This window comes from Arachis ipaensis, chromosome B6 (assembly GCF_059453495.1).
Source record: "Arachis ipaensis isolate K30076 ecotype BB chromosome B6, ASM5945349v1, whole genome shotgun sequence".
NCBI classification, from domain to species: Eukaryota; Viridiplantae; Streptophyta; class Magnoliopsida; order Fabales; family Fabaceae; genus Arachis; species Arachis ipaensis.
Window position 1 is genome coordinate 86069923 of NC_142441.1, and position 12611 is coordinate 86082533.

Below are 12611 nucleotides of genomic sequence, written 5' to 3' on the forward strand. Positions count from 1 at the left end.
CCAAAAGGCAAGGGCAAATAAAAAGGATCCCAAGGCTTTGAGCATCAGTGGATAGGAGGGCCTAAAGGAATAAAATCCTGGTCTAAGCGGCTAAACCAAGCTGTCCCTAACCATGTGCTTGTGGCGTGTAGGTGTCAAGTGAAAACTTGAGACTGAGCGGTTAAAGTCAAGGTCCAAAGCAAAAACAAAGAGTGTGCTTAAGAATCCTGGACACCTCTAATTGGGGACTTTAGCAAAGCTGAGTCACAATCTGAAAAGGTTCACCCAATTATGTGTCTGTGGCATTTATGTATCCGGTGGTAATACTGGAAAACAAAGTGCTTAGGGCCACGGCCAAGACTCATAAGGAAGCTGTGTTCAAGAATCATCATACTGAACTAGGAGAATCAATAACACTATCTGAACTCTGAGTTCCTATAGATGCCAATCATTCTGAACCTCAATGGATAAAGTGAGATGCCAAAACTATTTAAGAGGCAAAAAGCTATAAGTCCCGCTCATATGATTAAAGCTCTGTTTCATTGATAGTTTGGAATTTATAGTATATTCTCTTCTTTTTATCCTATTTGATTTTCAGTTGCTTGGGGACAAGCAACAATTTAAGTTTGGTGTTGTGATGAGCGGATAATTTATACGCTTTTTGGCATTGTTTTTAGTATGTTTTTAGTAGGATCTAGTTACTTTTAGGGATGTTTTCAGTAGTTTTTATGTTAAATTCACATTTCTGGACTTTACTATGAGTTTGTGTGTTTTTTTGTGATTTCAGGTATTTTCTGGCTGAAATTGAGGGACTTGAGCAGAAATCAGATTCAGAGGTTGAAAAAGGACTGCTGATGCTGTTGGATTCTGACCTCCCTGCACTCAAAGTGGATTTTCTGGAGCTACAGAACTCGAAATGGCGCGCTTCTAATTGCGTTGGAAAGTAGACAACCAGGGCTTTCCAGCAATGTATAATAGTCCATACTTTGTGATGCGCATAAACTTGTTATGCTACGATTTAGGAAATTGCACGATCGGCAAAATTCCTTCCGGCAAGTGCACCGGTTATCGTCAAGTAAAAACTCACAATAGAGTGAGGTCGAATCCCACAAGGATTGGTTGAGTGAGCAATTCGGATTAGAAGTATGTTCTAGTTGAGCGGAATCACGATTTAGATGAGAATTGCGGAATGTAAAATTGCATGAATTAAAGAGCGAGAAGCTAAATTGCTGAAATTAAAAGGGATGGGGTGATTGCATGAATTTAATTGCAGAATGTAAAGAGAAAGTGGTAAATCAGAAATGGGGAGTTCATTGGGTGTTAGGAGATATTGAGATCTCCGAATCAAAACAACTTTTATCCCTTCCTCAACCAATGCATTCATTGAATTTTGCTTGGCAATCTTATATGATTGGATCCCAATCCCTTGGCTCACCAATTCTCTCTAAAAACAAACAAATTCCCAATCCCTTGGTTTAAATGTTCATAAGAAGAGATGATGCTTGATCACTGATTATACCACACAGTTTCATGAACCACAATTTGGTAGGATTACATGTCACAATATCCATCCAAACCCCAATCCAATTCACTGTGAGAAAGCTTCTCTAGCATGAATCCTCCATTCCTTTCCCAAGGTTCCGAAGGATTCCAATTATGGGTAGTTTCTTTTCCAAGACAACTACCCAATGGAATTAGATCGAGAAGCTTTCTAACAAAATTCAAGAGAAAAAATTGAAGAAGAAGATAAAACTATTATTGATTCATTGAATTACAATAGAGCTCCCTAACCCAATGAAAGGGGTTTAGTGAGTCATAGCTCTGAATTCAATTACAAAACTAAAAGAAAATGATCCAAAGTTCTCCGTGTATAAAACTCCTCGAGTGTGTGTCTCAACCAACTTAAATTCTATCCTATTTATACACTTTCTAAATTGAGCTTCTGTTGTGTTTCTTGGGCTTTGAGGCCTTTCCCTGATTTCCTTTTGCTTTGGGTTTATGATCCATAATCCTGATGAGGCTGCTGATCCAATTCTGTAACATTCATTGAACCAACTTAGTGATAATCAAGTAATACACAAGACTCAACAAATTGAAGCTCCAGACTCATCAATTCTTCAGGCCCAATCCCATAAACATGATATTCAATTGGGTTTCATACCATAATACGTTTAAGTTAATGTTTGTGCTCAAATGCTAACTTAAACTTCAATATATTTGGCCCAGAAACCCCTTTCAAAAAGTGACGTTTAAGTTGAAGTTTAAGTTTCAGTTTAAGGTTAAACTGAAGCTTAAACGTGGAAATGGGAAAGCAACCCTGGAGGAGGGAAATAGTCGAACACGTTTAAGCTTCAGTTTAAGGTTAAAGTGAAGCTTAAACGTGGAAATGGAAGAAAGCAACCCAGGAGTGTGAAATGTCGAACACGTTTAAGCTTCAGTTTAAGGTTAAACTGAAGCTTAAATGTGGAAATGAAGAAAGCAACCCTGGAGGAGCAATTGGGTCGAGCACGTTTAAGCTTCAGTTTAAGGTTAAACTGAAGCTTAAACGTGGAAATGGGAAAGCAACCCTGGAGGAGAGAAATAGTCGAACACATTTAAGCTCCAGTTTAAGGTTAAACTGGAGCTTAAACGTGGAAATGCTCCTGGTGCCTTTCTTACTTCTGGCGTTTAACCTCCAGTTTAAGGTTAAACTGGAGGTTAAACGTGGAAATGCTTCCTGGTGAGAATTGTGTCGAACACGTTTAAGCTCCAGTTTAAGGTTAAACTGGAGCTTAAACGTGGAAATGCTCCCTTGGTGAAATTCTCATTCTGGCGTTTAACTTCCAGTTTAAGGTTAAACTGGAGGTTAAACGCCAGTTCCAGCATTTCTTAGCCTTCATGATTCTGGCGTTTAAGCTCCAGTTTAAGCTTAAACTGGAACTTAAACTCCACATGTGATATTCAAGCTTCCTTTATTGATTTTGTTGCTTCCTTGCCTAGCCTCTTCTTCCCTGAAATCATCCAAACAATTGCATCAAAGTCTTGCAAAATTTCATGAGAAATCTTCCATTCATAGCATTCAAGTAATATAACTAAAAACTCATGGAATTTGCATCAAAATCATACTGTTTGGATGGTTCATTGCTTTGTTATTCATTTAACCATTCTTGGTTACTTTAAGCTCAAGAAAATGCATAAAACAACTAAAACTAACAAAAAAAATGGTAGTAAAACTAGCCTAAGATGCCTTGGCATCACAACACCAAACTTAATACTTGCTTGTCCTTAAGCAAGTCCTGAGTTATTTGAGAAGAAAGTATGAAACAGAAAGCAATTACATTGGCTATATTAGCAAGCATTTGAAGTTCATCAGAAGGGTTTTATGCAGAAAGTTGCAGTATCACTTTTTCATTCTTATCAGGTAAGATTATCACTTTTTCATTGCATCCATCAAACACTGCTATGGCCTCTTGTTATTCTTATGTCCTTGGCACTTTTCTCTTCTTTGTTTTTCTTTTCTTTTTCTTAGAGCTCCTTTGCTCCTTGTTTGCTTAGTCTCATGTGTTGCACAAGCCTTTGGCATTTTCTTTTTCTTATCAGTGCACTACACATATCCACTCCAGGCATTTTAGTTCACATTTCTTCTTGAGACATTGGTGCCCAGCACCTCTTTGTGTGACTAAATGTTTTGTATTTAGGTTGCTCTTGATAATGGACTTTTGGTTGATAATCCCGGGTTAGTTAACCCAAGTTACCAAGTGTTGAAACACTCCTCAGAACCTATTCATCCAAGCATATCCTTAATACATAAACACCACAGGCATTTGTCTCAGAAGTTCAAACCATTGGTGCCTAGCTTATTTTCTCAATTTTTTTTTTTTTTTTTGCTTTTTGGTTGCCCTTTTTCAGTGGCTTTTTCTTCTTCTTTTTTTTCTTTCTTTTTCATGGCCAAAGACATTTATTCATCAAGATCCATAGACAGTTTTCAATTTCTACACAAAAGATGATAATTCTACACTCTATTTCCAGTGATCTGACTAAACAATCAAGCATGCATACCACCACTTAATTCTACTTGATTTGTCACTAATTGAGCCAAGTTACTTTTGTTCAAACTTTTCTTTTATTTTTGGAAACAGAACAAGCATGGCAAGCATTTGTTTAAGAAGGTGAAGTTATATCCAAACATCTAGGCATTCACTTTATTCAAAGCAATAAACAGACACTCATACTAAAAACTTCACATTCCAGGAAGATTCAACAATTACAGTTTAAACCAGAACAAGCATGCTTTTGTTTGCCTTTTAAAGAATGGTCAAGGAACACCACCACCTTGTGAAATTTCTTGTTTTCTCTTGTTGCCAGGAAACAATTTGATTTCTCCTTCTTCTCCTAGTTGTTGCTTCATGTTCTTTCTCAGATCCTTGTTTCCTTTCCTGCAAAGAGTGATGAAGTTGCTTGCTTCTCAAGCACTTGAGTGGTTAGCTCAACTATGTATGGGCAAGTGTCTGAGTCTTAAGTTGGTGTGTGAACACCAAACTTAGTCTCCTACTTACTCCTCTGCTCTTTGGGTCCTTGAATTCTCCTTGGAATGAAGTTGCTGCTAAGGATTTTAAGCATTCCTGTGATTGCTTAGAATGGTTGTTCCTTTCATATAATTCAAAGGTTGTTGTGTTCAGTTGATCTGTGTGGTGGAACACCAAACTTAGAGTCACACATTCCCCTTTGAATTATTGATCCACGAATTCATTGTTTGGTGTGAAACACCAAATTTAATTCTTTGCAATGCACAGAAACTACTTCACCTTTTTATTGAAACAAATAAAAGAAACAGCAAAGGGGTATTACCTCAGGTTGGGTTGCCTCCCAACAAGCGCTTCTTTAACGTCACTAGCTTGACGGTTGTCTTCCTCAGTTGAGGTGATATTTAACCTTGTCCTTCTCCTCCACATCTCCCAAGTAATGTTTGAGTCTTTGACCGTTCACAGTGAAGGTTCGTTGTGACTTTTCTTCCATGATTTCTACTTGTCCATATTGGGAGACCTTGGTGACAAGGAATGGTCCAGACCACCTTGATTTTAGCTTCCCTGGAAATAGCTTCAGCCTAGAATTGTAGAGCAATACTTTTTGTCCTTCTTCAAATTTCCTTGGGGCTATGTTGCTGTCATGCTTCTTCTTTGCTCTTTCTTTGTAAATTTTGGCATTCTCATAAGCTTCAGCTCTAAATTCTTCCAACTCTTGAATTTGCAACATTCTTCTTTCTCCAGCAGCTTTGCTGTCCAAGTTCAAGATTTTCAAGGCCCAGAATGCCTTGTGCTCCAACTCCAGTGGCAAATGGCAAGCTTTTCCATATACTAGTTGGTAAGGAGACATTCCAATTGGTGTTTTGAAAGCTGTCCTATATGCCCAAAGAGCATCATCTAGCTTAATCGACCAGTCCTTCCTTGAAGTTCCCACAGTCTTTTCCAGGATTCTTTTGAGTTCTCTATTAGATATTTCGGCTTGCCCACTTGTCTGTGGATGGTATGGTGTGGCTACCTTGTGTTTGACTCCATATTTTAGAAGCAATGCCTCTAATGGTTTGTTGCAGAAGTGGCTTCCTCCATCACTGATGATTGCTCTTGGAACCCCAAAACGGCAAAAAATGTGTTTTCTGAGGAAGTTCATGACTACCTTATTATCATTGGTTGGAGTTGCTATTGCTTCAACCCATTTGGAGACATAGTCTACTGCCACAAGAATGTAATTATTTGAGTATGAGGTGGGAAAGGGTCCCATGAAATCTATCCCCCATACATCAAACAATTCAAGTTCCAGAATGAATTGTTGTGGCATTTCATTTCTTCTTGGCAGGTTCCCCGCTTTCTGGCATTCATGGCAGTGCTTCACTAGTTCCTTTGCATCTTTGAAGATAGTGGGCCAATAAAAACCACACTGCAACACCTTAGCTGCTGTTCTTTCTCCTGCAAAATGTCCTCCATAAGTGGAGCCATGGCAGTCCCATAAGACTTCCCTTCCTTCTTCCTCTGATATGCATCTTCTGAGTATGCCATCCGAACATTTTTTGAACAAGTATGGTTCGTCCCAGATGAAGTATTTGGCATCATTTACCAATTTCTTCCTTTGATGCTTGTTAAATTCCAACGGCAAACTCCCAGTGGCCTTGAAGTTTGCTATGTCTGCAAACCAGGGTGCTTTATGAATTACCATGAGTTGTTCATCAGGAAAGCACTCATTTATATGTGTGCTTTGTGCGCTTCCTTCTTCACATGGTATCCTTGATAAATGGTCTGCCACCTTGTTCTCTACACCCTTCTTGTCTTTGATTTCAATGTCAAATTCCTGCAACAAAAGAACCCATCTAATAAGTCTTGGTTTGGATTCTTGTTTAGCAAGTAAGTATTTTAAAGCTGAATGATCAGTGAAGAAAATGACTTTAGATCCAATGAGATAGGATCTAAATTTGTCAAATGCAAAGACTATTGCCAAGAGTTCTTTTTCAGTGGTTGTGTAATTCCTTTGGTTATCATTCAAGACTTTACTGGCATAATAAATCACATGTACCAAATTGTCTTTCCTTTGTCCTAACACTGCCCCAATAGCAAGGTCTGATGCATCACACATCAGTTCAAAAGGTAAGTTCCAATCAGGTGGGGCAATGATAGGTGCAGAGGAAAGTTTTTGCTTCAAAAGTTCATAGGCTAGCATGCAATTTTTATCAAATACAAAGGGTGTATCAGAGACAAGCAAGTTACTCAAAGGTTTGGCTATTTTAGAAAAGTCTCTAATAAACCTTCTGTAAAAGCCAGCATGTCCCAAAAAACTCCTAACTGCCTTGACATTACTTGGTGGAGGTAGTTTTTCAATGAGTTCCACCTTAGCTCTGTCCACCTCAATGCCTCTATTAGAGATTTTGTGGCCAAGGACTATTCCTTCTGTGACCATGAAATGACACTTTTCCCAGTTTAATACTAGGTTGGTCTCTTGGCATCTCTTAAGCACCAAGGCAAGGTGGTGTAGGCAGCTAGGAAAAGAATCTCCAAATACAGAAAAATCATCCATGAAAACCTCAATAAATTTTTCAATCATGTCCGAAAAGATGGACAGCATGCATCTTTGGAAAGTGGCAGGTGCATTGCACAATCCAAAGGGCATGCGTCTATAAGCAAAAACTCCATATGGACAAACAAATGATGTTTTCTCTTGATCTCTAGGATCAACTACTATCTGATTATAGCCTGAGTATCCATCCAGAAAGCAATAGTAAGCATGTCCTGCAAGCCTTTCAAGCATCTGATCCATGAATGGGAGTGGGAAATGATCTTTTCTGGTGGCTTCATTGAGCTTCCTGTAGTCTATGCACATCCTCCACCCAGTGACAGCTCTTGTGGGTATGAGTTCGTTCCTCTCATTTGGCACCACAGTTATGCCACCTTTCTTGGGAACTACATGGATGGGACTAACCCATGGGCTATCAGAAATGGGGTAGATTACCCCTGCCTGCCATAACTTCATGACCTCCTTTTGTACCACTTCTTTCATGACGGGATTCAATCTTCTCTGAGCTTGAATGGAGGGTCTAGCATCCTCTTCTAACAAGATTTTATGCATGCATATGGATGAACTTATCCCCTTTAAATCAGCTAGGGTCCATCCAATGGCATCTTGATGAGTTTGTAGCACCTTGATCAATTCTTCTTCCTGTTCTTGGCTCAGGGCAGAGCTAATGATAACAGGATGGCTCTCATCACTACCCAAGTATGCATACTTGAGATTAGGGGGCAATGCTTTGAGCTCAGGTTTTGGTGCTTCCTTCTCTTCTTTCACTCTCTCTGGCATGCTTGGCATGGTTGTTTCAGCAGCCTTGATGTCACTAACTTCAATATCATTGGTGAACTCCTCCTCTGCCACTTCCTTTGTTGTTTCCTCAATGGTTTCTTGTACTGCAATGTCCACTACATCCACCCTCATGCATTCCTTTAGTGATTCTGATGGATAGCTCATTGCCTTGAATACGTTAAACACCAATTTCTCGTCATGTAGTCTAAGAGTGAGTTCACCCTTTTGTACATCTATGATGGCTCCAGCAGTAGCCAGGAAGGGTCTTCCCAGAATTATTGAAGCTTTGGCTTCTTCCTCCATATCTAACACCACAAAATCAGCAGGAAATATAAAATCTCCCACTTTCACCAACAAATCCTCAACTATCCCATGAGGGAATTTAAAAGTTCGATCTGCCAATTGGAGGGCCATTCTTGTTGGTTTGGCTTCCTCAATCTTCATTCTTCTCATCATTGTTAGAGACATCAAATTGATACTGGCCCCTAAGTCACACAAGGCCTTCTCCACCATGACTTCTCCTATGATGCAGGGGATTTGGAAACTCCCTGGATCTTTCAATTTCTGAGGCAATTTGTGCTGAATGATGGCACTGCATTCTTCAGTTAACAACACAGTTTCCTCATTTCTCCAGCTTCTCTTCTTGGTCATTAATTCCTTTAAGAATTTTGCATAGAGTGGCATTTGCTCTATTGCCTCAGCGAACGGAATGTTGATTTGAAGCTTCTTGAAAATCTCCAAGAATCTGGAGAATTGGCCATCCTTTTCACTTTTCATCAAACGTTGAGGATATGGTGCTTTAGGTGTATAAGGCTTCAGGACCTCTTTTTCTTTTTCTTTTGTTGCAGACGGTGTAAAAGATTGTCCTTGTTCCTTGTCTCTCACATTTTCCTTTGCTTCATCCTCTGTGGTTTCCTTTGAGATCTCCTTTAGCTTCTTTCCACTTCTGAGGGTTATGGCCTTACATTCTTCCCTTGCAATAGCCTTGGCAGCATGAGAAACGCTTGGCCCAGGGGTTTGCTTAGACAAATACACAATTTGATTTTCTAGCTTCTGGATGGCAGCTCCTTGGTTTTGCAGGTTAGAATTTACTTCTTCCTTAAAAGCTTTCAATTCGGTTATGTCTTGACTCATGGTTGCAAGCATTCCTTCTATCCTGTTTAATTGATCTTGAAATTGTTGGTTCGGATTAGGTTGGGTAGGTTGATTATTTTGGCCATGATATGATGGTTGTGAGTAAGTGTTTTGTGTGGCTTGGTATGATCTTTGGTTGGAGTTTTGGTATGTGGACTTGTTATGTTGGTTTTGCTGGTTTCCCCACCCAAAGTTTGGGTGGTTTTTCCAGCCTGGGTTGTAAGTGTTGGAATGTGGATCATATGGTTGCCTTTGTTGATTTCCTACATAATTGGCCTCTTCCCAATCACCTCCTTCAGTGCTTACTTCCTCTTGATCTTGTGTGTGTATTGCAGCCACTTGCTTTGTTTCTAATTTCCTGGTGAGCTCTGCTAGTTGCTTGGCAAACACCTTGTTTTGGGCTAAAATTGTATCAACATGGTTCAGCTCCATGACTCCCTTAATGTTGTGTCTCTCTGAAGCATAGTAGTACTCATTCTCAGCCACTGTCTCAATCACTTCAATGGCTTCTTCCACAGTCTTTTTCCTGTTCAATGAACCTCCTGATGAATGGTCTACAACCTTCCTTGATTCATAAGAAAGTCCATCATAGAAAATATGCAATTGCACCCAGTCATGGAACATGTCTGGTGGGCATTTCCTTGTCAAATCCTTGAATCTCTCCCATGCCTCGTAGAGAGTTTCACCATCTTGTTGTCTAAAAGTCTGAACCTCAGATCGAAGCCTATTGACCTTTTGTGGGGGGTAGAAACGTGCCAGAAACTTGCTTTCCACCTCATCCCAGGTTGTTAGGCTCCCCCTTGGGAATGATTCCAGCCACTTAGCTGCCTTGTCCCTAAGTGAAAATGGGAACAAGAGCAATTTATAGGTATCTTCCTGGACTCCATTGGACTTCACAGTGTCGCAAATTCTCAGGAATTTTGTGAGATGTTGGTTTGGATCTTCATTAGCACTCCCACCAAATGAACAATGATCCTCCACAAGTGATATTAGCTGTGGTTTAAGTTCAAAATTGTTGGCCTGAATGGGTGGTTTCTGAATGCTGCTACCACAATTCCCAGAGGTTGGGTTTATGTATGAACCAAGAACCCTCCTCTCAGGAATGGCATTGTTTCCATCAGCCCTCTCATGGTTGTGAACTTCTCTATCCATGTTGAGATCTAAAGCTTCCTCAAAATTGTCCTCAGATTCTCCTTCAGATTCCTCTTCTCTCAGTACTCTCTTCCCTCTTGCTTCCCTTCTAAGTCTATGAAGGGTCCTCTCTGGTTCGGTATATAGAGGAGTTGATGTCTCTCCTCTCCTACCTGTCATACAAGAACACAGCACAGGCACCAAACAAGTGAAATACTCTTGGTTAATGGAAGAGTATGGTTAGAGCAGTTGAGGAATTAATTCAAATAGTTAGTGAGTCAGTGAGTTAGTTGCTTGAATTTAAAGGCATAAAGAAAGAAAACAAGTAACAGAGTGCAGAAATTAAAATTCAACAAGTAACTTGAACTGAATTAACAAAGCAAGAAAAATGCTCAATCTAGTTAACTTCCAATTTGAGAATTGTCAATCGAAAACCAATCCCCGGCAACAGCGCCATAAACTTGATGCGCATAAACTTGTTATGCTACGATTTAGGAAATTGCACGATCGGCAAAATTCCTTCCGGCAAGTGCACCGGTTATCGTCAAGTAAAAACTCACAATAGAGTGAGGTCGAATCCCACAAGGATTGGTTGAGTGAGCAATTCGGATTAGAAGTATGTTCTAGTTGAGCGGAATCACGATTTAGATGAGAATTGCGGAATGTAAAATTGCATGAATTAAAGAGCGAGAAGCTAAATTGCTGAAATTAAAAGGGATGGGGTGATTGCATGAATTTAATTGCAGAATGTAAAGAGAAAGTGGTAAATCAGAAATGGGGAGTTCATTGGGTGTTAGGAGATATTGAGATCTCCGAATCAAAACAACTTTTATCCCTTCCTCAACCAATGCATTCATTGAATTTTTCTTGGCAATCTTATATGATTGGATCCCAATCCCTTGGCTCACCAATTCTCTCTAAAAACAAACAAATTCCCAATCCCTTGGTTTAAATGTTCATAAGAAGAGATGATGCTTGATCACTGATTATACCACACAGTTTCATGAACCACAATTTGGTAGGATTACATGTCACAATATCCATCCAAACCCCAATCCAATTCACTGTGAGAAAGCTTCTCTAGCATGAATCCTCCATTCCTTTCCCAAGGTTCCGAAGGATTCCAATTATGGGTAGTTTCTTTTCCAAGACAACTACCCAATGGAATTAGATCGAGAAGCTTTCTAACAAAATTCAAGAGAAAAGATTGAAGAAGAAGATAAAACTATTATTGATTCATTGAATTACAATAGAGCTCCCTAACCCAATGAAAGGGGTTTAGTGAGTCATAGCTCTGAATTCAATTACAAAACTAAAAGAAAATGATCCAAAGTTCTCCGTGTATAAAACTCCTCGAGTGTGTGTCTCAACCAACTTAAATTCTATCCTATTTATACACTTTCTAAATTGAGCTTCTGTTGTGTTTCTTGGGCTTTGAGGCCTTTCCCTGATTTCCTTTTGCTTTGGGTTTATGATCTATAATCCTGATGAGGCTGCTGATCCAATTCTGTAACATTCATTGAACCAACTTAGTGATAATCAAGTAATACACAAGACTCAACAAATTGAAGCTCCAGACTCATCAATTCTTCAGGCCCAATCCCATAAACATGATATTCAATTGGGTTTCATACCATAATACGTTTAAGTTAATGTTTGTGCTCAAATGCTAACTTAAACTTCAATATATTTGGCCCAGAAACCCCTTTCAAAAAGTGACGTTTAAGTTGAAGTTTAAGTTTCAGTTTAAGGTTAAACTGAAGCTTAAACGTGGAAATGGGAAAGCAACCCTGGAGGAAGGAAATAGTCGAACACGTTTAAGCTTCAGTTTAAGGTTAAACTGAAGCTTAAACGTGGAAATGGAAGAAAGCAACCCAGGAGTGTGAAATGTCGAACACGTTTAAGCTTCCGTTTAAGGTTAAACTGAAGCTTAAACGTGGAAATGAAGAAAGCAACCCTGGAGGAGCAATTGGGTCGAGCACGTTTAAGCTTCCGTTTAAGGTTAAACTGAAGCTTAAACGTGGAAATGGGAAAGCAACCCTGGAGGAGAGAAATAGTCGAACACATTTAAGCTCCAGTTTAAGGTTAAACTGGAGCTTAAACGTGGAAATGCTCCTGGTGCCTTTCTTACTTCTGGCGTTTAACCTCCAGTTTAAGGTTAAACTGGAGGTTAAACGTGGAAATGCTTCCTGGTGAGAATTGTGTCGAACACGTTTAAGCTCCAGTTTAAGGTTAAACTAGAGCTTAAACGTGGAAATGCTCCCTTGGTGAAATTCTCATTCTGGCGTTTAACTTCCAGTTTAAGGTTAAACTGGAGGTTAAACGCCAGTTCCAGCATTTCTTAGCCTTCATGATTCTGGCGTTTAAGCTCCAGTTTAAGCTTAAACTAGAACTTAAACTCCACATGTGATATTCAAGCTTCCTTTATTGATTTTGTTGCTTCCTTGCCTAGCCTCTTCTTCCCTGAAATCATCCAAACAATTGCATCAAAGTCTTGCAAAATTTCATGAGAAATCTTCCATTCATAGCATTCAAGTAATATAACTAAA

General features: G+C 39.4%; 1 non-coding gene across 1 annotated transcript; it reads left to right on the forward strand.

The window, feature by feature from the left end:
- Positions 1–9553: 9553 nt before the first annotated feature.
- Positions 9554–9657, forward strand: LOC148561630 (small nucleolar RNA R71). The gene has a single exon (XR_015886391.1). It is a non-coding gene; the product is annotated as a small nucleolar RNA R71 (small nucleolar RNA).
- The last annotated feature ends 2954 nt before the right edge of the window (positions 9658–12611 follow it).